The sequence below is a fragment of the Heptranchias perlo genome, chromosome 7, assembly GCF_035084215.1.
Source record: "Heptranchias perlo isolate sHepPer1 chromosome 7, sHepPer1.hap1, whole genome shotgun sequence".
Taxonomy (NCBI): Eukaryota; Metazoa; Chordata; class Chondrichthyes; order Hexanchiformes; family Hexanchidae; genus Heptranchias; species Heptranchias perlo.
This window is the reverse complement of record NC_090331.1, coordinates 43,238,140-43,265,540: the sequence shown is the minus strand read 5'-3', so window position 1 is coordinate 43,265,540 and position 27,401 is coordinate 43,238,140. Positions and strand designations below refer to the sequence as shown.

The 27,401-nt window shown below is 39.5% G+C and overlaps 1 protein-coding gene across 11 annotated transcripts in view; it reads right to left on the bottom strand.

The window, feature by feature from the left end:
• The window catches only part of baz2ba (bromodomain adjacent to zinc finger domain, 2Ba), a 295,269-nt gene that overhangs the window by 207,751 nt on the left and 60,117 nt on the right, over positions 1–27,401 (bottom strand). The window contains exon 1 of one of the 11 annotated variants that reach the window (XM_067987409.1): positions 3,521–4,077. The exons of the other annotated variants lie outside the window; for them this stretch is intronic. The gene's annotated coding sequence lies outside the window, so the exon portion shown is untranslated. Of the gene's footprint in view, positions 1–3,520; positions 4,078–27,401 lie in introns of those variants that run through there. 11 annotated transcript variants of the gene reach the window in all.

Sequence of the window (27,401 nt, the reverse complement as noted above, 5' to 3'; positions counted from 1 at the left end):
GAACTGTATACCAACCTTTAACATTGATACAACACTGATGCACATTAGGCCTGGATATAGATTTCCACCCCCTCCCCCCAATTATGTCCTGGTATACACTAGGGCATCTACAATAACACATACCTTATTGTATCATGTAAAAAGGCCAGGTCCCCAAAAAATCACAAGAGTTCAATGCACTTGGGCAATAATCAATGAAGCACCATCCATTAACCACAATTCTCTTTAAAATAAGAACTTCACATTATCAAAGCACACATACCTGCATCAAACCATACAGTAACAAAAATGCTTAAAACATATTTGCATTTACAACGAAGTGAAGTAACATTCTAGATTTGCGATTGTCTTAATCAAATGTACTTCCACAGACACTTTTTAATTTGTTGTATTTCTATTGCAAATCTCTAAAGTAAAGGTCTCCAACTAAAAATATTTTTACTCCAGCAAGCCTCACTGTGCAGAACTTCCTGTGCTTCTGCAATACCTGCAACTTCTGTTCACCAGCAAGTTACAATGAGTTTTGAAGTCTGCGCTATTCCAAATTCTATAAAGTAGCACAGCAAAAGACGCATCAGTTCAATCGTAGCCTAACTAAATCATTGTGCAATTTTATGAATCATGGAGATGCATGATGGGGAAGCAGTAGTGGAAGGAAAAATGCACCATTGAGTTGAGTCCAGGCCAAATAACTTCAGTAACTGTGAGCATGAGGGAGCAGTGAGAACTGGCTAAATTGTTACATTTTCTAGCAAGTCGTGCACTTAGTCCCAGATATAAATTATCTCCAAATCTGCAATATAAATGCACATTTTATATGTCCTGCAAAACTATGGAGTAAAAATAACAAACCACAATAAACAGAACCTTCCTGCTAGCAATTGTGGTTAAGTTCTACAGGAAAACAAAATGTGCAGAGGGGAGAAAAAAAAGAGGAAAATGTTTTTGTTTTATTGGACAAGATTCTATATTCTCCAACCCCCTCCCCTGTCCATATAATCTAGCCATCGAAAGACTTCAACTAAGTACTCAGATCTACTTTAAGCTTAAGCGTACAGTTAAACACAATACATTGCTGCACAATTTTTAAAGAAAGCTCACCAATAGCTACTGGTTCTAGAAAAATACAGGCAAAGCTCATTACAGATTCACAGAAGGAAGCAAAAGTACTGCAGTTCTTGTTGCAAGTTAACATATCAAGGTCTGAGTTCTTGTGAACTTTCAACTAGGGCCAGATAAAACACTGATTATGGGGGGTTTATAACTAATTAGAATATAGTTTGCCTGTACAATTATCTTAATGCTCTAACACATTATCTTTATTTTAGAATACCACATTGTTCATCATAATTTCTTGCCAAACTGTCATACAAATGTGGTTTACATACATATACAATTTTATTAAAACTCATAAGGCAGTGTAGTGGTGCTATGCACAGATTCAACCCTCACTCTGCTGAGCTGCCAATCTCAGTTACAGTGAACCAAGGAGAAAAAATATTAGATGAGGAGTTTGCACTGGGCTGCTTGCAAGCAGCTCCTGAAGCCTGGCCAAGAATGTGTTCTTGGTGCCTCAGAGGCAGCCCCCTGCCCTCTCTGACACAGAAGGTCAACTGAACTAAGGTGTGTATCATAAGAGGGTAGAGACATTATTTTTTTTAAAAATACTTAGGTCACACTCCAACATCAGCAAAAGGCCTAGAGAGACTAAATTCCTCCTAAGAAATTCTACACCTAAACTTGTGCGCTTTCTAGTACTCAAAAGAAGCGTCCTGTCCTTTTCATTTTACCATAAACTATATTTCTAACATTCATAAAATTCTGTTCACTGACTAGTTTCATCCCTATTATATTTTACAGTAAGAAATCTATTTGTGTTTTTAATTTGCTTCTCTTTAATGTAGCATTATTTTTATACAAAGGCAGACCTCTGATACAATCCTCTCTGCCTTGAACTTAGTCACAAATTGTGACCAGTGGTTGCATTAAATAAAACAATAAGAAAACAAACACCCCCTCCTCACCCACTGGGAGCATGTTTATGTCCAGTATCATTGCTTCTTACAGCATAAGTCCAAGCTTTTTGTTGAAATATCAAGTAAAAACACGGCACACATCTAAAATTGCACAAAACAAGACCAAAAAAAGTGCAACGATCTACGTTAAAATTTTCTACAATCTAACCTGATGTAAACAGGCACTATCCAAGTTTTTTTTTAAATTCCAAAATAGGAAATCCAATGCTTAAAAGTCATTCCTTTACATCCAGCCTTAAATATCATGGAATATTTACACATTTACTTATAATCCAAAATTTACAGTGTTCTTCATTTAAAGTGCGATGAGCAAAAGTAAAATGTGTTTGTAAAACAGCAGTGCTTTCTAATTGATCACACAGTTTAACAGGTCAAACTTCAATCAGGTTACAAAAATTAAAACGCTCAAACTAAGGCAGTGTTTGAAAACAGAAAATGTTTGTTTTATTTTAAAGTTCTCATTACCAGTGTTCTCTTTACTACTGGCTGATGTACCATTAGATCCATGAAAAGAACTCAGGCCTCAAAATATTAAGACACTAAACAAGGCCAAACTCCCGTTGTACCACACATTTAAGGTCACAAAACAAGACAACACAATGACACCATCTGCCATCTCACAATGATACACTCATTAACAATAAAAGTAGGCCTCAACTACAGGGTAGGGAACAGGTTTAATACCATTATCCAGGTTACAGTTGAACAGCAACAACGGGAGGAAAGTTACTTGTTTCATTTATTACTGTTTAGTTAAATTTATGACTCGAGACCATTGTGGCTAAACTAACTACTTTTAGCAGATTATTAGCTCAAGCTACTGTACATTTTAGGACTCTTTTCACCATTAAAGTTTTGTGCCAAAACAATCAATTTGGCAATATTTTGTCCAAAGTTACTTTACCAGATTAAAACTAAATTTTCATTGCTTGCCAATGGCTCAATGACAAATTCACTGTTGAGCTGGTTGATCACAGTGAGGGCAGAGATAGCTGTAATACAGTTTCCTAACAAACCTGTACCTTTTTTGGGGAATGAGAAATCAACCACATCAATGAGGACAGAGTCAGGCTCTGTTGTGATGCCCCTACAGTTGAATAGCCTGTCAACATTATTTAGACTCACACCTATGTTTGGGCAAAATACCAGAGCTTCTGGTACCTGTGGAACCATATGAGAATGTGAGTCATTACCTTGGGGAGGGGGGCAGGAAAATTGTGTGATGGCAAAGGTAGAAGGAAGATTTAAAAGACCCTACTAAAGAAAAATAGAAACAAAATGTTCACTGTAAACACCATTATTCCTAGGGCTGCCATTGTTAATTATTTCAAATTATAAAACCTATTTCTGAAACATTTTCTTTTTAAAAAAGCACGTAACAGGTGAAAAATAGGTTATGTGTACAACATAATAAATGCAATTAGCTACATCTGCTTCAAGAAACATTGTAAAGGTTTGCCCAAAGTTTTGGTAAAGTACAGTACCTGTCAAACAGCAGCTCTTGGAGAAAATGTTTTCTAAGTAGTATGCTGCAGTATCAGTTTCATTGCATATTTTTGAAACTTTCCCAATTTAACCAGGGTTGTTTTAAAAAGTGAAAATGACCATTTTCTTTACTTCATTGCTGGTTTTGGCATTTCAGTCTTCTAGCTCTTCTTGACTTAATGTTGTTCTCAATTTAGGAAAGTACACATGTAGAAATGGCTTCTTAGTTTTTTTTTTAAAAAAGGGATAGGAACACATCCGCATACTGTAGTCTCTTGAGGAACAAACAGTTATTTAATATCAGCTGCATCAACGGTGGTTTAATCAGGAAGTAGCCATTATCCTTCCACTGCACAGTAGTGACAGCTCTCGTAGCAGACCGTGTTGTTTTTCAGTTTGTATGAATGAAGGAACGAATACATACTGTATTGCCAACAGCTACTGACCTTTGAGGTCACAAACACACAAGAGACAACTCCGTTATTAGAAAAAAAGGCAGCTCAAAATGAAGCACAAGCCAACACGTTTCTTGTATATTTTAAAGATTTCTAGAGCAGCTGGTCTTCACCATACCATCTTGCCTCACACGCAAAACATGGCTGTCTTATTCAGAGATTAGCAATTATTGTAATGAGATACTGTCTGTGAGGTCAAAGCAATACTTCCTGCTGTTCACACATCATGATTTCCTGGAAACAACTAAAAGGCAGGTGGAGCAGTCAGCACACTGATGAGCTTGTACATATGACTAGGAACTCAAGCAGGTAAGCCACATGCGTGTCACAACGTGGAGCTCCATCTGATACCACACAAAAACCTCTGCAATATAACTTTGACTGCCTTGCAATAATAAATAGCAACCTAGAACTAAGACAACCTACTTACTATTTTGTGTCCATTAACTGAACATAAATAAAACACTATTTGTTCTTGGAGGAGGTTTTAATTATATTTTCAAACAGTTATAAAGAACTCTGCATTTAGAATGACAAAGTTTAGAAATAACTTTACCATTCTAATATTAGGGAAAACTAAATCATGCGGAAAAATAGTAAGTAGTGTCAAATGAAAAGGTCAAAATAGGCAGAATGTGTGCAAACAAGAAAACCTGATTTAGAAAGTTTAAATACAGTTCTTTAGAGTTAAACAGTTTGACAAAATATTAGTTAAAGGAGTAAAAAATGTAATTAGTGCTATATGGTTGAGGTTGACATGATTTAGTTATTTTGGTCAGAGCAATCCAACTACCATACATAACTTCAGGCAGTATAGATGAAATAATATTATTGTAAAAGGGAGTAGCCTTCCTCCATACGGCATAGGAAAAGACCTGGGACGTTTAACATTTCAGGAAAATTGTGAGGTACAATCTCCCTTTAAGACTTCTTTTGACATCAATGATGTAGTATAAAGTATGTAATAAGTGCAAAACCTTAGATCTTCCTAACTGGACATAATAAGGATGCATCATTAAAAACATAAAACCCAGACAAGGGCCTGAGTAGGTGGCTCTGATGTATGGGGGATCCTTCAATTCAGAGATATGTTACATTTTTAGGTCTTTACACTTCATATTTTTTCTATGTTTCAGAGAATCTCGGACCACTCCCATAGGCGAGCCCGTGATCCGTACGTGCCTTTATTTGCCCAATATTTAAGCAATTTGTAGCAAGTCCAGGTTGAACGGGAAACCCTCATATCTATATTTGAGCTTACTCATCATATCACATACCCTCACATGATCTTCCTCGATTTCAAAAGGTAGTACAATAAACACTTTGCTAGACTGTGTTTTAATCTAAAAGCTGCGAAACAGATTTATCAGACAATAAATGGATAAACAAACAGAAGCAATGACGCACTGTAAATTTACAATAGTTACAGGCTTAACTATCCTTCCTTAGAAGATAGAAAATAAAAAGTCATGTTAGCTATGCTAAACTGAAATGTAAATTGGATGAAACAGAAGGTGCCTGAATATTAACCTTTACGTGACAGTTTGAAGACTATCTAGTCTGTCCAAACCCATCGGAGACATAGATAGGCCACGCAACTTTAACAAGGCAGACCAAGAAATAATTTTCAATATAAGCCGGACAAAGGAGATTTAAATAAGTGACTCAAATTCCAAAAGAGCTGTCAAGCATAAATGTAAATAAAAAGCACAAAATTCATATATTTGATTGGAATTATCAGACACCTGGACAGACAAAACATTTGTATTCTGGTTATTCTTGTTTTGAATGTGTTTAAAAACAAGCTAGACAATTATCTGGAAGTGAATGTAGCTTTTAAACTTGGTTCAGTGGTACCACTCTCACATTTCTAAAGACTTGAGCACATAATCTTACATTTCAGCACAGTACTAAAGAAGTGCAGCACTGTTGGAAGTGCAGTCTTTTGGATGAGACATTAAACCGAGGTCTTGATCTTTGATCCCATGGCACTATTCAAGGAGCAGGGGAGTTCTCCTGGACAATATTTATCCCTCAAACAACATCATTAAAACAGATTATATTGTCATTTATCTCATTGCTGTTTATGGGACCTTGCTGAGCGCAAATTGGCTGCCACATTTCCCAACATGACAGCAGTGACTACATTTCAAAAGTACTTCATTGGCTGTGAAAGACACTATATAAATCCCAGTTGTTTCTTCTATAACTCCCATGACAGAAAGAAAGGAGCCAATACTACAATACATTATGGACAAGAATGCTCCATTTTTGACACAGATAATCCGTCATTCTTGACATTAGGACAAGGAGGACAGGACTCTAGAGTAAACCTAGACCCTGATAATTTGGACAGAGCTGCCAAAATGTAAACCATCTGCACTCAATGAACATAAACAGCAGTGCTTAAGGAAAGTGGGCAGATTGTTCGACTTGGTTACCTTGCAGTTCCTCTTGGTTGAAATATGTCCACAGCCTGCCTACAAACTTTAGATAAAACTCTGTGGAATGATGTAGCTCAAAGGTTTCTGTCTGCTACAAAGTACACGAATGAAGAATGCATTCTACCACTTACATTTTAACCATTTTTGTCATGGTCCGAGGACTGTAGTCCACAAAATGCTGATGACTCTTTGAAAGAGTTAGCATGAACAGTTAGAGCTCTGCGGACATCCTTAGGGTTGCCAACTCTCTTGGATTGTCCGAGATTCTCCCAGAATGGGGCATGACTCTCCCAGGCACTGCTGCTAGCAGCCCGGGAGAACATCGCCCTTCAAATTCATTATGCTTGCAGCTCAGAAACATCATCCCGCCCACCCCCACCCCCACCACCACAGCCACAGAGAGCCAGTCCCAGTTTAGGGGAGAAACTGCTGTGACTCAGAGTGAGGAAAGACAGACAAACAGAGAGGAGAGGTACGAAACTAGGGTTTACAGCCAGGGGGGGGGGGGGGGGGGGGGAGGAGGAGTCGGAAGAAAGAGAGTGACAGTGGATTTGGGGTGGGGGGAGGGAAAGAGAGGGAGACTGAGGAATGGGATGGGGGTGAGCCCCAGCATTTCTTGCAGAGCTGGGAGAAGCAGCAGTTGTGTGGTGAGTGGGAGCAGTGCTGAGAGAGGAGCAACCAGTAAAGGTGTGTGAACCCTGGGGACTTTACTCTGGGTAAATAGTGAAAGACTGTTTCCACTATTGGACGAATGGGGAACAAGGGGACAGGAACTCAGGATTCTCACCAAAAGTACCAACAGAGAAGGGAAAAGGAAAGATTTTGAAGTGAGGACTATTACAGCATGGGATCCTTCACTACAAGTAGCTTTTGAGGCAGAGATTAAAACATCATTTAAAAGAGAAGGGGATAAATATTTGAAAAGGAGAAATATAAAAGGATCTGGCGGGAAATGGGATTACAGGAAAGTGCGTCAGCAACGGTACAGGTACCACAAAATGGCCTCCTCCTGTGCTGTAACTTATACATTCTATGAAACACTCCTTTATTGAGTCCAAGCCCAAGGGGTGGTTTAGAAATGTTGGAGCTGAGTTGAGTTCCAGACGCTGTGCCCTGCGAGAAGTGCCTCCAACTTGTGACATATTACCTTGTGTAAATTTGTGTTCACCTACATAACAGTGGCTGCACTAAAAAGCAATTAATTGCATATAAATCGTTTTGGGATATTTCTGAAAGGCCTTATGAGGCACAACATAAATATGTTAGTTCTTTCTCAAAAATATCTAGAAAAACTATGTTGCAAAGTTTTACACTACAACAGACACTGCATTTGTTGTAGAGAGATTTTCCCAGATTTGCAGGTCAAATCTAAGACAGCTTGTCCACAAACCCAATGTAAAAGGGGCAATATATTTAGAAAATTCCCCTTCAAACAATAATTAAATGTTTTTGAAATAAGTTGGAATTGTTCTGATTAGGAACTGCTCTATTAGTGATAAATAATTTTACTAGCCGTGTGCCAGTGAACAGAATGCAAAAAAAGTACCAATCCAGACACACTTTTAAGATGAAAAGAAGTATGCTTTACAGGCAACCAGAATTTTAAAACATCTTTAAAAATATAATGAACTGTAATAATTAAATCATTGTCATACAGTACTTTATTGGGCGATATGCTGGTGATACACAGCAGCAAGGACAATATTATGGCATCACAAAGCCACCAATTTGTCTCATTTCAACAGCTGGGGTTTCATAAGAGTACGGTTCCAAAAGTCTATAAAAAGGATGTGAACAGTAAAGCAAGTAGTTTCCAGCCCCTCCAGCTGGTATTATATAAGTGTAAATCTGAATTTTTTTTTAGTTCCCAGAATGTCTTAGTTTATAATCTGTAGATGCTGTAAATATTGTCTTTCACAATGTCCACTTCTCACAAAAAATGAACATTGCAAATTTTAGCACACCAGCATTTATAAGGCTTGTACCAAATGCAGATGTCCATTATTAAACTCATTCCTTACACAAAACAGATTTTAATAAGATACTGCACATCATCTGCAATTGCTTTTTCAAAACTTTTGGCAAACTCCAAGTTATTTAAATTCAGATTTCTGCAGTCAACTATTGTTGTATTTATGCTATAACACAGTTTTACATTTTTGCATTACTGCCACTATTTAATGTGAAATTAATTCATTATATGCCAGTTATCATAAAAGCTCTAGTACAACTGTAAAATGGATCTAAATGTTAAGAAATAACTAATATTCCTTATTTGTCACATGCTGTGTGTTGAAGCTTTATATATAAGTTACTAATGTGTTGTGGTAAAGAGACTCCTTCTTTGAAGGATATAACTAAATTATTGTACCAAATGCAAATGTAATGTGGGCAAATTAGGATTTGAACATTTTTCTTGTTTAATTACCTGTCAACCTATGTCAGTATATACAAATTCTAATTTGTTCAATCTAAATAAAAATACATTTTAAAACATGGATAACGTGCTTTTTGAAGTGTTCTTCTTATAACTTCAGATAGTATAGAAAGGTTCTCCCCTTGGAAGCATTGTACATAATTTCTTGATGACCTCCAATTAAAGCAACCACTTTAGATTCCGTTTGCTTTTGGGGGGGTGGAAAAGAGGAGAAAGCAAGGTGAAAATTAAATATAGCATCACATAAAGGTTTTAGTAAGCACAATTCAAGCGAGAGCCATTTTTTTAAAATCAAGAGGCTGATAGTATCAACTATAACTTCAGTGGGAAGGAACACCTGTACCAAACGTGCAATAGCTGACTGATTTTGTGCGAATTTTACAGGCCTCAATCTAAACAAAGCCAACTAAAAGAATATTATTTGTTACTAATATTTTTCTAGTCAGCAGCTTTACTGTAGCACTGGAATTCATAAATTATTTTTTTTGGGGGGGGGGGGTGGGTGGAGGGGCAGAGGGGGGACTTCTTGTTGATCTATGAAAATCAGTAGCTGCTTGGACCATAACTTTTTATTTAATACCACTGTTCAGCAGAGAAAGGGAAGGAACTTGGAAAGGGAGGGGGAAGATGTGGTTGTTGTGGTCCATGATAGGACCAATGACATTGCAGGATCTCCTCCATTTTCTTCCCTAAGAGAATATCAGAAGTTAAGAACTAAATTAAAGAAACAGGACCTCACAGGTGGTAATCTCAGGATTACTACCTGAGCCACATGCTAATTGGCATAGGGATAGACCGGTTAGGAAGGTGAATGCATGGCTGAAAAACTGGAATTGGAAGGACAGGTTCCATTTCATGGGACACTGGCACCAGGAAGGTGCTATACCGCTGGGACAGGCTCCACTTGAACCAAAATGGTACCAGTGTCCTAGCGGAAAGGATAAACAGGGCTGTGGATAAGACTTTAAACTAGTAAGACGGAGGTAGGGATCTGGTGAAAATAACATAAGTCTGAAGATAAAAGAAATAGGAGGAGAGTAACAGTCAGACCAAGGTAAGGAATAAGGGTGACATAACCGGTAAGCGAACAAATACAGTTATAGAACATAAGTACAAAATCACTTAAAAATAAAGTGAGAGGAACAATTATTAAAAACAAATTAAATTGCTAATACAGCAACATGCACACCATCCGAAACAAAAGAGGGGAACTGAAAGCAATAATTTGTAGCAAGGAGCCAGATGTAGGAGGGATAACTGAAACATGGCTACATAAAGAGCAGGACTGGCAGTTAAATATTGCAGGATATAACATATTTAGAAAGGATAGGGAAGGAAGAAAGGGGGTGGGGTAGCTGTACTAATTAGAGGCAACCTAATGGCAATAGAAAAAAAGGTTCACAAGTAATGTTAAGATAGAAACAGAATCCATATGGATTGAGACAAAGGATAAGAAGGGATCGATCACATTAATAGGTATATTCTACAGACTACCTAATAGTAGAAGGGAAGTGGGAGAAAAAATATGTATGCAAATCTAGGAAATGAGTTTTAAAAAATCAAATAATAATCATGGGAGATTTCAAGTACCCCCAAATAAACTGGCAAGAGAAGGGAAAGGGGAATGGAGTTTTCACAGTGTGTACAGGACTCCTTTCATACCCAGTATGTGAGAAGCCAAACCAGAGAGGAATCACTGCTGGATCTAGTAATGGGAAATGAACCAGTGCAGATGAGAGAAGTAAGCATAGGGGAATATCTAGGCAATAGTGATCATAACATAATAAGGTTTAAAATAATGATTGACAAAGACATAAGTAAGACAAAGACCAAAGTAATAGATTGGAAAAAAACTAATTTTATGGGGATCCGAATGGAACTCGGGAAGGCAAACTGGGAAAAAAAAGTTGACAAAGGTGGAACAGCAGTGAGAAATATTTAGAACAGTGATCAAGAGAGTTCAGCAGAAATATATTCCTCTAAAAATCAAGAACAAACTAACCAATAATGAAACACCATGGATGAATAAAGAGATAAAAGTAAAATTGAAACTAAAGAAAAAGGCATACACTAAATACATAGTCAACAAAGGAGAGGATGACAAAAGGGAATGCGAAGAGGTTAGGAAAAAAGTTTTAAAAAATTAGGAAAGCAAAGAGGAACTACGAAATTAAATTATCAAGGAATATAAAAAGAAATAAAGTATTCTACAGATACGTAAATAACAAAAGAAAAATCAGGATAAGGATAGGGCATCTTGTGCATTAAACCCTAATGCACAAGATAAACTCGAAATGACAGAAATATTGAATAGTTACTTTGCCACAGTATTTACCAGGGAGACTAACAAGGTGGGCATGACATTAGAAGAAGAGATCAAAAAAGATATCAACACATTTAAGATAGAGAGGGAGAGATCGATAAACTAATCTAACTTAGAGAGGATAAAACCCTTGGTCCGCATGGATTGCATCCACACATATTAAAAGAAGTCAGGTAAGACATAACAGAGGCACTATTACATACATAAAAAATCTTTAGAAAAGGGAACAGTGCCAGAGGACAGGCAGACAGCTAATGTTAATCCTACATTTAAAAAGGGAGATAGAACCAGTCCAGGGAACTATAGAGCAGTTAGCTTAATGTCAGAGGTAGGAAAGATAATGGAATCTTTACTCAAAGATGTAATAGAAAAACATCTAGAAAATGAAAATATAATAAAGAATAGTCAGCACAGATTTCAGAAGGGGAATTCATGCTTGACCAACCCTATTGAATTCTTTGAAGAAGAAACAAAGAGTAGATAAGGGTGATGCAGTAGACGCAAGATATTTGGATTTTCAAAAGGCCTTCGATAAGGTACCACATTATAGATCCATGACTGAGGTCAGAGCATGTGGAGTCAGGGACAGGTAGCAGAATGGATAGCAAGCTGGCTACAAAACAGAAAACAGATAGTAGGGGTTAAGGGTAGCTACTCAGACTGGCAAAAGGTGGGACATGGTGTTCCACAGGGACCGGTGCTGGGACCATTGTTGTTCACCATTTACATAAACGATTTGGACTCGGGAATCGTAAGTAAAATTTCAAAATTTGCAGACAACGCCCAATTTGGGGGTGTAGTCAATACAAAAGAAGAATGCGTCAAAATGCAAGCAGGCATTAATAAACATGTAGAATGGGCGTGTAATTGGCAAATTAATTTCAATATAGATAAGTGTGAAGTGGTACATTTTGGAAGGAAAAATAACGAGGCCACATACTGCTTGGATAATAAGAGTCTAAATGGGATAGAGGAGCAAAGAGATCTCGGAGCACAGATACACAAATCACTAAAAGTAGAGATGCAGGTTAGTAAGGCCATAAAAAAGGCAAACCAAGCACTGGGGTTCATTTCCAGAGGGATAGAAATGAAAAGCAGAGAAGTCGTGTTAAACTTGTACAGAACATTGGTTAGACCACAGAGTACTGGGCACAGTTCTAGTCTCCATGTTATAAAAAGGATGTAGAGACATTAGAGAAGGTGCAAAAAAGATTCACAAGGATGATACCAGAACTGGGAGAACATAAGAAATAGGAGCAGGAATATACCATACAGCCACTTGAGGCTGCTCCACCATTCAATAAGATCATGGCTGATCTTCTACCTCAACTCCACTTTCCCCATATCCCTTGATTCCCTTCGTGTCCAAAAATCTAGCGATCTTAGTCTTGAATATATTCAACGACAGAACGTCCACAGCCCTCTGGGGTAGCGAATTCTAAAGATTCACAACCCTCAGAGAAGAAATTTTTCCTCATCTCAGTCCTAAATGACCGACCCCTTATCCTGAGACTATGACCCCTAGTTCTAGACTCTACAGCCAGGGGAAACAGCCTCTCAGCATCTACCCTGTCAAGTCCTCTAAGAATTTTATACGTCTCAATGAGATCACCTCTCATTCTTCTAAACTCCAGAGAATATAGTCCCATTCTACTCAATCTCTCTTCATAGGACAACCCTCTCATCCCAGAAATCAATCTAGTGAACTTTCCTTGCACCCCCTCTAAGGCAAGTATATCTTTCCTTAGGTAAGGAGACCAAAACTGTACACAGTACTCCAGCTGTGGTCTACCAAAGCCCTATATAATTGCAGCAAGACCTCCTTACTCTTATACTCCAACCCCCTTGCAATAAAGGCTAACAAACCATTTGCCTTCTTATTACTTGCTGTATCTTCATGTTAACTTTCTGTGATTCATATACAAGGACACCCAAATCCCTCTGACTACCAACATTTCTTAGTCTCTCACCTTTTAAAAAATATTCTGCGTTTCTATTCTTCCTACCAAAGTGGATAATTTCACATTTCCCCACATTATACGCCATCTGTCACCTTCTCGCCGACTCACTGAACCTGTCTATATCCGTTTGCAGCCTCCTTGTATCCTCCTCACAGCTACTTTCCCACCTAGCTTTGTATCATCAGTATCAGCAGCAAACTTGGATATATTACACTCGGTCCCCACTAGTTAACAACCTGCCAAACTGAAAATCACCCTTTTATCCCTACTCTCTTTTCTGTCTGTTAATCAATCCATGCTAATATATTACCCCCCAATCCCATGAACCCTTCTCTTGTGTAACAACCTCTTGTGTAGCACCTTTGTCTGTGGAATTTGCTGCCCCAGGAAGCTGTGGAAGCTACATCATTAAATAAATTTAAAACAGAAATAGACAGTTTCCTAGAAGTAAAGGGAATTAGGGGTTACGGGGAGCGGGCAGGAAATTGGTCATGAATTTAGATTTGAGGTTAGGATCAGATCAGCCATGATCTTATTGAATGGCGGAGCAGGCTCGAGGGGCCGATTGGCCGACTCCTGCTCCTATTTCTTATGTTCTTATCAAATGCCTTTTGAAAATCCAAATATACCACATCCACTGATTCCCCCTTATCAACCCTGCTAGTTACACCCTCAAAAAACTCTAATAGGTTTCTCAAACATGATTTGCCTGTCATAAAACAGTGTTGACTCTGCCTAATTATATTATGATTTTCTAAGTGCCCTGTTATTATGTCCTTAATAATAGATTCTAGCAATTTCCCTACTACTCATGTCAGGTTAACTAGCCTGTAGTTCCCTGTTTTCTCTCTACCTCCTTTCTTGAATAGCAGGGTTACATTTGCGACCTTCCAATCCACGGGGACCGTTCGAGAATCTAGAGAATTCTGGAAGATCATAACCAATGCATCCACTATCTCTGCAGCCACCTCTTTTAAAACCCTAGGATGTAGACCATCAGGTCCAGGGGATTTGTCGACTTTTAGTCCCATTAATTTCTCCAGTACTTTTTCTTTACTAATCTTAATTACTTTAAATTCCTCACTTGACCCTTGGCTTCCCACTATTTCTGGTATGTTTTTGGTGCCTTCTACTGTGAAGACAGATGCAAAATATTTGTTTAACATCACTGTCATTTCCTTATTCCCCATTATAATTTTTCCTGTCTCAACTTCTAAGGGACCCGCGTTTACTTTCTCTACTCTCTTCCTTTTTACATACTTGTAGAAGCTTTTACAAACTTTTTATATTTCTTGCTAGTTTACTCTCATTCAATTTTCACCCTCTTGATCAATTTCTTGGTCATCCTTTGCTGATTTCTAAAACCCTCCCATTCCTCAGGCTTACTACTATTTTTAGCAACATTGTAAGCCTCTTCTTTTAATCTAATACTATCCTTAACTTCTCTAGTTAGCCACAGTTGGATCACTTCTCCCGTGGAGTTTTTATTCCTTCAGGGAAAGTATATTCATTGGGAATCATGAATTATTTCTTTAAAGCCCGCTTGATTGGCACCCCATCCACCACCTGAAACATTCATTCCCTTCACCACCAGCGCACAGTGTACCATCCACAGGATGCACTGCAGCAACTCGCCAAGGCTTCTGCGACAGCACCTCCCAAACCCACAACCTCTATCACCTAGAAGGGCAAGGGCAGCAGGCACATGGGAACAACACCACCTGCACGTTTCCCTCCAAGTCACACACCATCCTGACTTGGAAATATATCGCCGCTCCTTCATCGTCGCTGGGTCAAAATCCTGGAACTCCCTACCTAACAGCACTGTGGGAGAACCTTCACCACACGGACTGCAGCGATTCAAGGCGGCAGCTCATCACCACCTTCTCAAGGACAATTAGGGATGGGCAATAAATGCTGGACTTGCCAGCAACGCCCACATCCCATTAACAAATTTTAAAAAATGTTCGCCATTGCTTATCTACCGTCATATCTTTTAATCTAATTTCCCAATCTCCCCCTAGCCAATTCGCCCCTCATACCTAAATAATTGGTTTTGTTCAAATTTAAGACCCTAGTTTTGGACTTAACTATATCACTCTCAACTCAACATGAAATTCTATCATGTTATGATCACTCTTCCCCAGAGGATCCTTAACTATAAGATTACTAATTAACCCTGTCTCATTACACAATACTAGATCTAAAATAGCCTGTTCCCTAGTTGGCTCAACAACATATTATTCTAGAAAGCTATCTCGAATACATTCCATGTACTCGTCCTTCAAAGTACTTTTGCCAATTTGGTTTTCCCCGTCTACATGAAGCTTGAAGTCCCCCACGCTTATTGCATTACCCTTGTTACATGCTCCTCTAATTTTCTGATTTATACTCCGTCCAACATTATAATTACGATTAGGGGGTCTATAAAGTACTCACACCAGTGTTTTCTGCCCCATGTTATTTCTTAACTCCACCCATACTGATTCAACATCCTGATTTTCTGAGCTAAGATCCTTTCTCACTACTGCCTTTATCTCATCCTTTATTATCAGGACTATTCCTCCCCCCTCCCCCTTTCCCGTCCTTTTCTAAAAGTCAAGTACCCTGGAATATTTAGTTTCCAACTCTGGCCACCCTGCAACCATGTCTCAGTAATGGCTACGAGATCAAACCCATTTATCTCTAATGGGGATATAATCAGGAAAGGCTGAACAAGCTGGGGCTCTTTTCTCTAAACCTGATAGAGGTCTTTAAGATAATGAAAGGGTTTGATAAGGTAGACATAGAGAAAATGTTTCCACTTGTGGGAGAGTCCAAAACTAGAGGTCATATACAGAAGACAGTCACTAATAAATCCAATAGGGAATTCAGGAGAAGCTTCTTTACTTAGAGTGGCAAGAATGTGGAACGTGCTACCACAAGGAGTAATTGAGACAAATAGCATAGATACATTTAAGGGGAAGCTAGGTAAGTACACGAGGGAGAAAGGAATAGAAGGGTATGCTAACAGGGTTAGATGAAGTAGGAAGGGAGGAGGCTCGTGTTGAGCACAAATGCCGACAAAGACCAGTTGGGCCGAAGGGCCTGTTTCTGTGCTGTAGACTCGATGGAACAAAAAAACGTTGGCCACTAAAAGCAACACAAAACAGGAGATATTGTAATTTGATATTTCTCACCTGAAGTTCTAAATTTCCTTTGTGGAACCTTATAAATACAAGCCACTTGATGGTAAGTGATCGAGGTTGTGAACTTTCACCATTGTGTTTTGTTTTTACACTAGAGGGGACAAGGAGTCATAATCCAACAAGATTCCAGCAAGGAAGAGGGGATAGTTGCTTAAAAAAAAAGTTTTAAAACAGCAGTAAGAGAGTCTATGCAACAAAGTCAGTTGTCAAGCAGACTGTTTGGGTTGGTTGGGTGTGGCGGGGGGGTTCAGGGGAGGCGGCGGAGTTTCCCAGTGTTTAAATACTGAGCGTTCATGGTACTCTCCATCTCTAGTTCCAGATCACCCATTTAATGTGAAGAAGAATTGGATTTATCTTCCTCATCACAAACCATCTGACGAGAAACTACAACAGCTGGGGAAGTATCTAACTTACATTGAGATAGCGAAGTGACCTTTTTACTCTTGTCGGTCTTCAGGGGAAAAGAAGCTTCCGTTACAGTTGCTGAAATTGCACAGCCCAAGATTACTTTTTTTTATTATTCGTTCATGGGATGTTGGCGTCACTGGCAAGGCCAGCATTTATTGCCCATCCCTATTGCCATTCGAGAAGGTGGTGGTGAGCAGCTTTCTTGAACCACTGCAATCCTTGTGGTAAAGGTTCTCCCACAGTGCTGTTAGGTAGGGAGTTCCAGGATTCTGACCTAGCGACGATAAAGGAACGGAAATATATTTCTAAGTCGGATGGTGTGTGACTTGGAGGGGAACATGCAGGTGGTGTTGTTCCCATGTGCCTGCTGCCCTTGTCCTTCTAGGTGGTAGGGCAAGTGGAGAGTATTCCATCACACTCCTGAATTGTGCCTTGTAGATGGTGGAAAGGCTTTGGGGAGTCAGGAGGTGAGTCACTCGCCGCAAAATACCCAGCCTCTGACCTGCTCTTATAGCCACTGTATTTATATGGCTCGTTCAGTTAAGTTTCTGGTCAATGGTGAACCCCAGGATGTTGACGGTGGGGGATTCCGCAATGGTAATGCCGTTGAATGTCATGGGGAGGTGGTTAGATTCTCTCTTGGAGATGGTCATTGCCTGGCGCAAATGCCACTTATCAGCTCAAGCCTGGATGTTGTCCAGTCTTGCTGCATGCGGGCTCGGACTGCTTCATTATCTGAGGGGTTGTGAATGGAACTGAACACTGTACAATCATCAGCGAACATCCCCATTTCTGACCTTATGATGGAGGGAAGGTCATTGATGACTGAAGATGGTTGGGCCTAGGACACTGCCCTGAGGAACTCCTGCAGCAATGTCCTGGGGCTGAGATGATTGGCCTCCAACAACCACTACCATCTTCCTTTGTGCTAGGTATGTCTCCAGCCACTGGAGAGTTTTCCCTCTGATTCCCATTGACTTCAATTTTACTAGGGCTCTTTGGTGCCACACTTGGTCAAATGCTGCCTTGATGTCAAGGGCAGTCACGCTCACCTCACCTCTGGAATTCAGCTCTTTTGTCCATGTTTGGACCAAGGCTATAATGTGGTCTGGGGCTGAGTGGTCCTGGCGGACCCAAACTGAGCATCGTGAGCAGGTTATTGGTGAGTAAGTGTCGCTGGATAGCACTGTCGACGACACCTTCCATCACTTTACTATAAATTGTCTTATATATTCCCTAGATATCAACTACTGCCAGTGGGATTGAGGGGTTTTTGGAAGACATAACGGACAATGGATACCAGCTGCATGAGGATTAGGTGGGGGTGGGGGGGAGAAAGAAATTTATAATACATACAGATATTTCCAGTCAAATTTCTTCTGTGATAAAATCTTAACCAGTAAACCTTTGCTTATTTTTCAGTCTATCAAATATACTTTTAAAATGAATGCAGCACCAGAGGACATTGAAAATTTCTGTTATTTTTTAAAAATGCAACATCTACACATATTGTAAAAGACATTTCTGCCTGGGGTGGGGTGAGGGGTTAAATAATATTTCACATACAATGGTCTCAATCATCCTGAAATTTCCAGAACAATACTAGGAGTTCCCAGAACCTCCTGTTTACGGCACCTATCTAGTTTCATCTTAGTTAGAAATGTACAGCAAACATAAACACAAAGAAATTAAACGCGATCCCACATTCAAGTAGCTTTTAATGCAAATACTCCACCCAAATACACAAATACCATCAGCGTCCTTGTATGAAATACTTTGGATACCAACAGTGTCTGAAATTGAGTTTTAAAAATTGGAATGTCTGCAGAGAACAAATATACCCAAATTTCTTTAGAAAAATACCCCAGGACACCAAAACTTTCTTTACTTAAACCTTTGTATCCAGAAACAAAAGGGAAACTAAAAAAGGCATACTTTCATACCCTGTAAATGTATGTGACATATTGAAATGCATCATCCTTTTCAAACAGGGTATCAGAATATTCATTTTACTGCAGAAGAACAGGCAGCGCATATAAATGAGAAACACTAATGAAATCAACTATCATCCTGCACCTACTATGTAGTATATTGGGGCCTCCATGTCATTTCCCTTTGCTAGCTTTCTTTCTCTGTTGCATCGTTTTCATAACCATTCAAATCGGTTTGTCTCATTCTAAGGCTTTAGACGTTCATCCAAAAGAAAATTGCAATGTATAATTAAGAGACTATCAGTCTTACACATATGCGCACGAAGTGTTTTGCAAGTACAAAATTCAGTTCCATTTTCAATTACACCATAGCTGCTCAAATGGCTTCATTCTTTACATCTAGAATGCATTTTCCCTGATGTGACAATATATTACAGTATCTGTAAGACATTATAATGCCATCTTCAACATATTTAAACAACAGACATTGCACCAGTACATGACTGGGTCTGTTTCACTTCTGATTAAAACCTTCATAAATCATTTTTGCTACATGGTGCAATATATTCTATTTATTCTTTGGATTTAAACATTTTAACCCTATGCACAGTGAGTTTCTGTGATCAAAATCTGCACGTTATATTCTGTAACCTCAACACAATTTTCTGATAATTTTGACTGCTGAGTACTGTCAGATCTAATTCTCTTTTGTCTCTTGATTCTGTCTGTAGTTTGCTCCCAATTGTACCACCACAACAAGCTCAACCCAAAATAAATACAGAATTTCCTACAAGCAAGAAACTGTACTAAGACTTTATAGATGGTACATTATTTCATTTATAGCATCAGAAACTGAAAGAACATGATCCTAATTAAGAATGGTACAACCACTAAGGAAACCAGACAAGACTAGAGGCAAGAGAAAAATAAGTTCGATAGAGCAACATCAGTGTAACTAACATGTATGCAAGAGACTTTACAGATTGAGGAAAGTCACTGTACAAATTACAGAGGCAATGCTGTTTACAGAACATAGGTTTGGAGTTTAGTGCAGCTCCACTTCTTGGCAGCACTATTTACTTTTGGAATTTTTTCCAGTTCCTATTAACAGTACAAAATAAAAATATCATCTCCTGCTTTGTCCTACTGAAGTTATTCAGTAAGAATATGTGAGAAACATGCAACATTTCTTTGCCAGACTCTCTTATGCTGCTAGCACCAGCCACAAATAATAGTCTATTGTGGAATTCATGTTTGACTGCTGAAATGCACAAGAGATAGACTGCAAGGAAGGCAATGCAGTAATGCAATGGTCACAAATATGCGCAAGAAACACATGATTTGTAACATATATAGAGCCATCCCAATATGTAAAACACAAAAATACATACCTGGATGAATTTTCCATTATCATTGGAGGAATACCCATAGTAAGAATGGTTAGTTAAGAGCATCAGACATGTGTAATGAGCATTTTACTGGGATTAATGCAGTTATACCTATTGAAGGAACAAATTACAGAAGCAATTTGATTTCAAAACCAGAAGAGCATAGGGCATTTAAAAAGGCACATGTACATACACGCCCTCCCATCAATTCAAGTGCACTGACTTCTGAAAAATCCAGCATCAAAAAATTGTTCAGTTTCTGTTCAGTTTTTATTTCTCATAATTACAGGGTGGCCATCCCCAAAACTGAACAGGTCACTCAACCTCTTCTAGATCAAGCTCAGTTGAAATAATAAAAGATAACTAAAATGACTACACTCAAAGCAACTATAAGCCAGAGAAGCAAAATATTTTTGCCACACTTACTCACTACCACAAAATGCAAGATTGTATCTATTATATAAAACATCAGTTGGGTGGGTGTGCATTACAAGCTATGCCACATCCCTGGGTTCTGATGACTGTGCAAAATTTCTCAAGCTTCACTCTCATGATTTAGGAACCCATTAAAAAATCTCAATTGTGGTACTGACTTGTTCTGCGCTTCCAGACAGCTGTCATTCTATATTTATTAGATCTTTCCAAACTTCAAAATAGAGGTATTGAAATTTCTAACCTAATGTTTTATTTATCAATAGTTGCTATGTGACTTTTTCTCATCAAGTTCCAGTATTCTTTAAAAAAAGGCAGTGAATTGTCTACGCATCTACTTATTTTCTGCAGAGGTTTTAAACCATTTCATATCACACACGCAGACTACACCGAGTCTGTGCAAGACATAAAATCGATTTTCCAGGTAGTGGTTTCTGATGTCATCTGTGTGACTATTGCCCCTCTTCCTCCTCCCTTTCCATTAGCTAAATTGAGGAATTACAAATTGGTGACAGCCCTCCAAAGGACACTACTTGTTAGCTAGCAGTAAACCATTATCACAATCAAGCTGATTAGGGGACATTAGTAGCTTTGCCACACCAGAGTCAGCAGCTGCAGGCAAATTGCCAAGTTGGACCTCACAGACAGAGATTTGAATTGTTTTTTTAAAGTTGGTTGATTTTTCAGAGTCTTTTCTCCTAATTTCCCATGTCTCGCATTTTGGATCTTTAACATTCACAGACAAAGAGAAACAAAATAGTGCTGACGGCTCACAAGAGATGACTGTGCACTTTGTAGTTTTAAATTTCAATGGGAAGAGATCAGGCTGTGAGCTGAAAAAGTGAAAATAAAAAAGATATTAAAATTAGGACGCAAATAAAAGCAAGAATTAATAACTTGAAACGGTAATTGACCTGGGCGAAAACAAGACGGCAGACACAGACTCCATAATTTTCCAGAGAGGCATTGTAAAGATGATGTCAGAATGGGCAGTGGCCAAGCTGTGTAATTATGGCGTGACAAGTTTATGCAAGCGTACATTATGAATGTAGACACAGGAAATTATAATGGAAAAAGTTGACACAAAAAGTACAACAAAAATGTGACAAGTCAAGTGACACAGACAGGAAGTGCATGCAGATGTAGAGTTTTTAATAATAATCTTCACACAGGCCAGGAGGTGGGGTTTTGAGTTTTCTTTTGATTATAGACGTGCAGCTAAAAGCGCTTTTTGAAAGTTATTATTCAACGTATAGTACTAGAGTTTAAGATGCATCAGTTCTATTGTGTAATATTTCCTCATTTCACAAATCTTACTGTATTGAGATGCACCAATTATGGAAAGATATTGACCAGCAACAAACACTAGAAAGTATATAAATAAAACAATAAGAGTGTGCCTTTAAAGAAACTCAAAGCTTAATCTTTTGTTTTTCCTTATCTATAGAAGATTATAAAGTCTGCAGGACAATCTACCAATAATTTTAACTTCCATACTATAACATCCATTATGTATATGATTGCAACATATGACATCATTAAGAGTGAAATAATAATTTCTCCTTACACAAATGCACTTGGTTGCTAGAGACAGTGCTGGTTCAGGGGCAAAGTTCCTAACTCTGAGCTGTATGAACCAAGAAGATCCAAGTTCGATTCCCAACTGGCACTGAATTAACTCTCAGCTGGGGCAGCAGTAAGGTTACTACAATTCACTAAAATGCCCCAGGTTACGAAAATAGAAAAAATATCAGGAATACCATTACTCTGAAGACTATCTGATCATGTCTACTGGAGGTAGTGTGCGTATGGACATCAGAAGAGGACAGGATCAGGTGCGAATGGAATGTCCTTTACTGCCAAATAACCTGTCAACAGTCATCGCCAAGGCTCAAAGATGAACAATGACCACTTAGGCAGGCTGCCAGAGGGTGATATGTGCCTGTGTAAACACAACCCAAAGAAACTGCCAAAGCACTCAGAAAAGGAAAGAAAATTGGGAAGAAAATTTGTACTTTTCTGTACATTGCAGAAAAGATAAAAAATATAATCAATGTTACTTTAAAAAGCATGGTTTTGAAGAAACAAGCTTTGTTTGGGCAAGGAGAATGATGCCGTGGAAGTGATGCAATAAGATACCATGACTGATTTCACAGCATACAACATTTGCAAACAAATATGGCTCTGCTGAGCATCTTTTTTTAAGATGATGCCCAATTAAAGTTTGAATATTACAGTGGGGGATAGATGAAGATAGAAATAATTCTGTCTATGTAATTTTAGATTGGATATTATACATCTATTTGAGAAGTATAGCACTCTTGTCTTGGAATCAGAAGAGCTGTGGGTTAAACCCCATTCCAGGACTTTCACTGGTACAACTCTGAGGGAGCACTGCATTGTAAGAGGTGCCATCTTTCAGGTGAAACGTTAAACTGAGGGCCCATTTGCCTGTTCAAATAGATGTAAAGTATCTCATGGCACTACTCAAAGTTCTCCCGGTAACCGAGCCAACAATTCTCCTTCAACTACTAAAACAGATTAACTAGTCATTTATTTGATTTGCTGTTTGTGGGATCTTGATATGTGCAAAGTAATTCATGGACTGTGAAATACTTTTAAACACCCTCAGGATGTGAAAGGTTCCATATAAATGCAAGATCTTTCTTGATATAAATGCAAATTCAATTTTCCATCTATAATCTATTAAAAACAGTGAGTGGTCTCAGGTTTCAGATTATGAGTTTTTGAAAATGATTCAGATAAAAACTGGACAATGAACTTCAATCGGTTTTCAACTAACCTTTTAAATAAAAGCCATTAATTTAATAAAGCTTGTTAAGTAAAGAGAGAGAGAGCATTATTGTCTATATTAACAATCTGAAAATAAATCAGTGTTTATACAGCTGCAATGGGTGAGAGTAACAGTAATTATTTGCTGTTGAGTAAAAAATCCCAGAAGCCATGTAAGGTTTTTTTCATATAGTAACCTGATGACAACATAAACCAGTTAGTCGTCATTGAGTTTTTACCCCCAACTCAGATAAATAATGTTTTCTGAGGTAATTTCTGGGAATGTTTAAGATTAGTCAGTTTTACAGTTAGAGGATGCTGGTGGCCCAAGCTACAAAAATTGCTGACTGAACTTTTCTGGTTGAAAGTAAAAAATTATTTCATTAAAGCAGCTATGTATTTATTTACCATTCCAGAGAGGCAGAGACAGAGACATGGAAAGTGGGATCAGTATATTTATTTATACAGCAATAGTATTTATCCAAGGAAACAAGAACCAATCATAAAACATTGAATGCTTGCAGAAATTTCTTACAAACTTATCCTGTACCCTTCCCCACTGCTGCTGACCAACCCCAGGAATTCACCAGTGAGCCAAACCGTATATTCCACCCACACCCATTCTTGCCAAACCCCAGGCAACTCCTCCACAGTGCTACCAAAGCTATACACCCTGCATTGCTAAACCCTCTGGTCCCCCGCACTGTAAACATTTGGCACCTACCTCCAATCTGTTACATCTTGCATATCATTTAACTGGATATGGGATTAAAATTAAATACATAAGTGTCTAATATATTAGATTTCTTATAATTGCAAATTTCCTGTTAAATACATAGGTGTCTAATATATTAGATTTCGTATAATTGCAGATTTCCTGTGTCAAACTTGACTTCCTGCGACATGATTTTTGGCACAGTGACAATGGTCAACACCCGAAAGTAACACTTATCTATCTATAACCTATTAAGAAAAAAATAAGCGGTTTCAAATTTCAAAGGTACTGCACCTATAGCTGGCGCTGTGACCATAATGCTGTGACTAATTGAGTACAATGGGATAGCACCTAACATTATGTGACAGCCCCCTACAGAACCACCAATAATCAACTGACACTCCAGTCTAAACAGAAATTTGTATTTGTTGCCACCCAGAAACAAGCGAACCAAACAGACATCATTTGAAAACAACCTGAGGCCCTGATGCGAAAGCTCTACGTTCACTTGAAAGCAACTGCGTGAAAGAATGCCATGTCTGTTAAAGTCTCGTTAATGAATTTTACGAAGATGGCCCCGTAATTGAACAGGCCGCCTTCATGGAGCAGAAAGTTGGAATAGCAACCAATTCCACCCACACACACAAAACGAGCAAAAAGCAATACAAACATACATGGAAAACATCAGTCCCACAGTGAACAGGCTTACCAGCAAAGGGTAGAGCACCCTATCTTAACCTCAAACTTCTTCACCTAACAAAAATTTCTGGGGGCAAACCACAAACGACAACTTCCACCACCCCCACCGAGCAAAGAAACTAACTGGACCCTACTCCCACTCGAGTTTCCCCCACTGAGAAGAGATAGCGTGCCCTCTCCCACACTTGGCCTCCCTCTCACAATAAACACAAATTTGTGGAATGACCCCTCGTGCCGAGCAAATATACACACCCCACTGACTGAGCCAACCACTTTGCTCTCCACCCTAGTAGATTGTAACCAACCCCCTTCAGCCAAGCATTACCCCCTCCCACACTCACTTGAGAACATCTCTCTAACCTCCGTCTACATCAACCACTTAGGTGATTGGAGCCCAAAGCTCTCAATGAACCACCCCACCCCCTATCTCCACTGAGCATTATGCAGGTGACCAGAACCTAGCCTCCTTACCTGAGCACATCTACCCCACCCCCTCCCTACCACAGAATATCACTTAGATGATTGGAGCCAACCGCCCTATCCTTCTTTCCCTATTGTAATCTTCCCCCTCCCTCTCTATCCTCCCCCCTCTCTTCTCTTCCACTCCATCTACCCCTTCTTCCTTACCACTCCCCCATCTTCCTCGCCTTCTACCTCCTTACTGTCTCTGCCTCCCACTTCTCTGCCCTTTCATGCTCGCCCGTCTGCCTCCATCCCCATCATTGGACCCAGTTATCTCCCATCCTCGTGCCCTGCTTGACCTGAAATGCCCCGGAGATTGATCAATTATATAATAAAAATGTTATCTCAAGGTTCCAAAGATACTGCACCTGTAGTTGTCTCTGTAAATGTAATGTTATGTGACTAATTAATTACAATGGGCCAGCACTTAACGTTACATGATACTCCTCATACAACACTCAGAAATCCTAATTCATTTGCCTCAGGGAAAAAGATTACATTCCTGGTCCCACAAAATATGCTCAACCGAGCAGAAAATAATTGCAAAACATAAAAGTGATAAAGCAATTGCGTGTACAAAGTATGGAAGCGGCATTCATTCAAGCCACTGTCCGCTGGCAAAACACAATCCGCCAATCGCACTGATAAGAAGTCCCATTGAATAAAAGGGCCACTTGAAAAACTAAATTGTAAGAGAAAAATGTCGGGAAAATAACTGCACTTTGCCGAAAGATGATGTAAAAGTGACCCGAAGCAGCACACCGGAATGATGCCAACACTCTTCTCAGTCATGCCACTGAAGCACTAAGCACACACCAATAGAGACAGTGTAGAAGTGAAGAAGCAATAAGCCAGGAAGATAGTCAGCCACCTGAAGAACTGCCAGCAATCAGCAACGACAACAATAATGTGAAAGTCTGTAGCCAACCCCCTTTATCTGCACCAGTGAACATGGAGCAGAAGTTTCCCTCAGTGAGAAGGAATCATCATCTGCCCAGAACCACCAACATAGCCGAACACAGAAAATGATCAGATCTCCTCCCTAGCCAGACCTTCTCTCTTCCACCGCCCGCCCCCCCACTCCCAACACCACCCTGTGAGCGTGTGACTGGCCAGTGGGAACTCCTCCCCCTTGCTTACCACTGAGCAGAGATCCCCCACAGAGCAGGTATTGTAGCCAGCCACAACCCACTCCCTCCCCCAATCCCCCCACATGAACAACTAACACTAGACACAACCTCTACCCCTTCCACTAAGATATTGTTCTCTACCAACTGAACAAATATTGCCTCCAAGACCCATTCTATCACTGTGCAGATATGGCTTCCAACCCCAGCACCGCTCGCCCATCCAACTAAGCAGAGGTGGCCTTTAGCCCCAACAACCCCCAACTGAGCACAGTATTTTAAACAACCCCAACCTCCCCCACCAGTACATACTGGGACCAGACTTTTCCCTAAGAGCTGAGCAGACATTCTGGCATCCACGTCTCCGGCAGCCAGAGATGAAAAACGTGATCCCTAAGGGTACACTGAAGTGACCAATCTTTGAAAATGAAGCGCACGAACTGGAGCAATAACTGTTTGGCCTGCACTACGAACGAAGGTAAGAAACTGAATGACATTGAGTAGTTAAAGTGACTGGAAAATCAACTGTAACTCTCCCCACTCCCCCACTGAGCAAACAGTACAGCCCGCTTAATCCTACTGAGGACAATTCCCAACCCCGCTGAGCAAAAGTGCAAGGCACCACACCACACCCAATCAAATTGCACCTACTCACACTAACTTGAAATCATGCCACCCCTACCTCCACTGACATGAAATCAAGGTGTATCCACCCCACCTGCCATGCATGAGCAGAAATCACCTCAACCCCGTCATGTAGGAATCTCTCCATCAACCACACCTACTGAGCAGAAATGTAGCCGACAACCTCCATCCACCAAGCAGATACGTGCACACCACCGCAAACCCCGCCCCCCCCCCCCCAAACTCATCAACAATTAGGCCAGAGCCCCCACACCGCAAAGCAAAAATCAGCACCTCTCCAAGAAAGCCACCAACACCCCGTCACCTAACAAAACACAGGCTACTAAGTCCCTCACTTGTCAGAAATTCAACCAAACGTCTCCCGCGCTCACCAACTGAAAACAAACTCAGCCAACTCCACCCCTGACTGAGACCAGAGGTCCTGTCACCTCCCCACCCTCACAGGGCACAAAGACACCCTTTGTAAAAAAAA